The sequence below is a fragment of the Zea mays genome, chromosome 1, assembly GCF_902167145.1.
Source record: "Zea mays cultivar B73 chromosome 1, Zm-B73-REFERENCE-NAM-5.0, whole genome shotgun sequence".
Taxonomy (NCBI): domain Eukaryota; kingdom Viridiplantae; phylum Streptophyta; class Magnoliopsida; order Poales; family Poaceae; genus Zea; species Zea mays.
The window spans coordinates 59348713-59353735 of NC_050096.1; positions in this window are offsets into that span (position 1 = coordinate 59348713).

The following is a 5023-nucleotide window of genomic DNA, read 5'->3' on the forward strand; positions in this document are numbered from 1 at the left end:
ACTCTCATTATCACATAGAAGAGGAACTTTGGTTAATTTGTAACCATAGTCCCTGATGGTTTGCCTCATCCAAAGTAGTTGCGCGCAACAATGTCCTGCGGCAATATACTCGGCTTCGGCGGTAGAAAGAGCTACGGAATTTTGCTTCTTTGAAGCCCAAGACACCAAGGATCTTCCCAAGAATTGGCAAGTCCCTGATGTGCTCTTTCTATTAATCTTACACCCCGCCCAATCGGCATCCGAATAACCAATCAAATCAAATGTGGATCCCCGAGGGTACCAAAGCCCAAACTTAGGAGTACAAGCCAAATATCTCAAGATTCGTTTTACGGCCGTAAGGTGGGATTCCTTAGGGTCGGATTGGAATCTTGCACACATGCAAACGGAAAGCATAATGTCCGGTCGAGATGCACATAAATAGAGTAATGAACCTATCATCAACCGGTATACCTTTTGATCGACGGATTTACCTCCCGTGTCGAGGTCGAGATGCCCATTGGTTCCTATGGGTGTCTTGATGGGTTTAGCATCCTTCATTCCAAACTTGGTTAGAATGTCTTGAGTATACTTTGTTTGGCTAATGAAGGTGCCTTCTTGGAGTTGCTTGACTTGGAATCCTAGAAAATACTTCAACTCCCCCATCATCGACATCTCGAATTTTTGTGTCATGATCCTACTAAATTCTTCACATGTAGATTCGTTAGTAGACCCAAATATGATATCATCAACATAAATTTGGCATACGAACAAATCATTGTCAAGAGTTTTAGTAAATAAGGTAGGATCGGCCTTTCCAACTTTGAAGCCATTAGCAATGAGGAAATCTCTAAGGCATTCATACCATGCTCTTGGGGCTTGCTTGAGCCCATAAAGCGCCTCAGAGAGCCTATAGACATGGTTAGGGTACTCACTGTCTTCAAAGCCGGGAGGTTGCTCAACATAGACCTCTTCCTTGATTGGTCCATTGAGGAAGGCACTCTTCACGTCCATTTGGTAAAGCTTGAAGCCATGGTAAGTAGCATAGGCTAATAATATACGAATAGACTCAAGCCTAGCTACGGGTGCATAGGTTTCACCGAAATCCAAACCTTCGACTTGGGAGTATCCTTTGGCCACAAGTCGGGCTTTGTTCCTTGTCACCACACCATGCTCGTCTTGCTTGTTGCGGAAGACCCACTTGGTTCCTACAACATTTTGGTTAGGACGTGGAACTAAATGCCATACCTCGTTCCTAGTGAAATTGTTGAGCTCCTCTTGCATCGCCATCACCCAATCCGAATCTTGGAGTGCTTCCTCTACCCTGTGTGGCTCAATAGAGGAAACAAAAGAGTAATGTTCACATAAATGTGCAACACGAGATCGAGTAGTTACCCCCTTATGAATATCGCCGAGGATGGTGTCGACGGGATGATCTCGTTGTATTTCTTGGTGGACTCTTGGGTGTGGCGGCCTTGGTTCTTCATCCTCCTTGTCTTGATCATTTGCATCTCCCCCATGATTATTGTCGTCATCTTGAGGTAGCTCATTTGCTTGATTTTCTCCTTCATCAACTTGAGCCTCATCCTCATTTTGGGTTGTTGGAGATGCTTGCGTGGAGGAGGATGGTTGATCTTGTGCATTTGGAGGCTCTTCGGATTCCTTAGGACACACATCCCCAATGGACATGTTCCTTAGCGCGATGCACGGAGCCTCTTCACCTATCTCATCAAGATCAACTTGCTCCACTTGAGAGCCGTTAGTCTCATCAAACACAACGTCACAAGAAACTTCAACAAGTCCTGAGGACTTGTTAAAGACTCTATATGCCCTTGTGTTTGAGTCATATCCTAGTAAAAAGCCTTCTACAGTTTTAGGAGAAAATTTAGATTTTCTACCTCTTTTAACAAGAATAAAGCATTTGCTACCAAAAACTCAAAAATCTGAAATATTGGGCTTTTTACCGGTTAGGAGTTCATAAGATGTCTTCTTGAGGATTCGGTGTAGATATAGCCGGTTGATGGCGTAGCAAGCGGTGTTAACTGCCTCGGCCCAAAACCGATCCGGTGTCTTGTACTCATCAAGCATAGTTCTTGCCATGTCCAATAGAGTTCAATTCTTCCTCTCCACTACACCATTTTGTTGTGGCGTGTAGGGAGAAGAGAACTCATGCTTGATGCCCTCCTCCTCAAGGAAGCCTTCAATTTGAGAGTTCTTGAACTCCGTTCCGTTGTCGCTTCTAATTTTCTTTATCCTTAAGCCGAACTCATTTTGAGCCCGTCTCAAGAATCCCTTTAAGGTCTCTTGGGTTTGAGATTTTTCCTGCAAAAAGAATACCCAAGTGAAGCGAGAATAATCATCCACTATTACAAGACAATACTTACTCCCGCCGATGCTTATGTAAGCAATCGGGCCGAATAGATCCATGTGGAGTAGCTCAAGCGGCCTGTTGGTCGTCATGATGTTCTTGTGTGGATGATGGGCACCAACTTGCTTTCCTGCTTGGCATGCGCTACAAACCCTGTCCTTCTCAAAATGAACATTGGTTAGTCCTAAAATGTGCTCTCTCTTTAGAAGCTTATGAAGATTCTTCATTCTAACATGGGCTAGTCGGCGGTGCCAGAGCCAACCCATGTTAGTCTTAGCAATTAAGCAAGTGTCGAGTTCAGCTCTATCAAAATCTACCAAGTATAGTTGACCCTCCAACACTCCCTTAAATGCTATTGAATCATCACTTCTTCTAAAGACAGTGACACCTACATTAGTGAAAAGACAGTTGTAACCCATTTTGCATAATTGAGATACAGAAAGCAAATTGTAATCTAATGAATCTACAAGAAAAACATTGGAAATAGAATGGTCAGGAGATATAGCAATTTTACCCAATCCTTTGACCAAACCTTGGTTTCCATCCCCGAATGTGATCGCTCGTTGGGGATCTTGGTTTTTCTCGTAGGAGGAGAACATCTTCTTCTCCCCTGTCATGTGGTTTGTGCACCCGCTGTCGATGATCCAACTTGAGCCCCCGGATGCATAAACCTACAAAACAAGTTTAGTTCTTGACTTTAGGTACCCAAACGGTTTTGGGTCCTTTGGCATTAGAAACAAGAACTTTGGGTACCCAAACACAAGTCTTGGAGCCCTTGTGTTTGCCCCCAACAAACTTGGCAACTACTTTGCCAGATTTGTTAGTTAAAACATATGATGCATCAAAAGTTTTGAATGATATGTCATGATCATTTGATGCATTAGGAGTTCTCTTCTTAGGCAACTTAGCACGGGTTAGTTGCCTAGAACTAGATGTCTCACCCTTATACATAAAAGCATGATTTGGGCCAGAGTGAGACTTCCTAGAGTGAATTCTCCTAATCTTGCTCTCGGAATAACCGGCAGGGTACAAAATGTAACCCTCGTTATCCTGAGACATGGGAGCCTTGCCCTTAACAAAATTAGACAATCTTTTAGGAGGGGCACTAATTTTGACATTGCCCCCCTGTTGGAAGCCAATGCCATCCTTAATGTCAGGGCGTCTCCCTCTATAGAGCATACTTCTAGCAAATTTAAATTTTTCATTTTCTAAGTCATGCTCGGCAATCTTAGCATCTAGTTTTGCTATATGATCATTTTGTTGTTTAATTAAAGCCATGTGATCATGAATAGCATTAACATCAACATCTCTACATCTAGTACAAATAGAAGTGTGCTCAACGGTAGATGTAGAGGGTTTGCAAGATTTTAATTCTACAACCTTAGCATGTAATATATCATTTTCACTTCTAAGGTTAGAAATAGTAATATTGCAAACATCAAAATCTTTAGCCTTAGCAAGCAATTTCTCATTTTCAATCCTAAGGCTAGCAAGAGAAACATTCAACTCATCAATCCTAGCAAGTAAATCAACATTATCATCTCTAGGATTGGAAGTTGAGACATTACAAACATGAGAATCAACCTTAGCAATTAATTTAGCATTTTCATGTCTAAGGTTGTCAATAGTCTCATGGCAAGTGCTTAGCTCACTAGATAGTTTTTCACATTTTTCTACTTCTAGAGCATAAGCATTTTTAAGCTTAACATGCTTCTTATTTTCTTTAATTAGGAAGTCCTCTTGGGAATCCAAAAGGTCATCCTTCTCATGAATGGCACTAATTAATTCATTTAACTTGTCCTTTTGTTCCATGTTAAGGTTGGCAAAAAGGGTACGCAAATTATCTTCCTCATCACTAGCATTATCATCACTAGAGGATTCATATTTAGTGGAGGATTTTGTTTTAACCTTTTTCCTTTTGCCGTCCTTTTCCATGAGGCACTTGTGTCCGACGTTGGGGAAGAGAAGTCCCTTGGTGACGGCGATGTTGGCGGCGTCCTCGTCGGAGGAGGGGTCGGTGGAGCTCTCGTCGGAGTCCCACCTGCGGCACACGTGGGCATCGCCGCCCTTCTTCTTGTAATGTCTCTTCTTCTCCCTTCTTCTCCCCTTCTTGTCGTCGCCCCTGTCACTATCACTAGATAATGGACATTTAGCAATAAAATGACCGGGCTTACCACATTTGTAGTATACTTTCTTGGAGCGGGGTTTGTAGTCTTTCCCCCTCCTTTGCTTGAGGATTTGGCGGAAGCTCTTGATGATGAGCGCCATCTCCTCGTTGTCGAGCTTGGAGGCGTCGATGGGTGTTCGACTTGGAGTAGCCTCCTCCTTCTTTTCTTTCGTTGCCTTGAATGCGACGGGTTGTGCTTCAGGCGTGGAGGAGGTGCCTTGCTCGATGTTTTTCTTTGAGCCTTTAATCATTAGCTCAAAGCTCACAAATTTTCCTATAACCTCCTCGGGAGACATTAGCTTATATCTAGGATCACCTCGAATTAATTGAACTTGTGTAGGGTTAAGAAATACGAGGGATCTAAGAATAACCTTGACCATCTCATGGTCATCCCATTTTTCGCTCCCGAGGTTGCGCACTTGGTTCACCAAGGTCTTCAAGCGGTTGTACATAGCTTGTGGATCCTCCCCTTGGTGGAGCATGAAGCGATCGAGCTCCCCCTCGATCGTCTC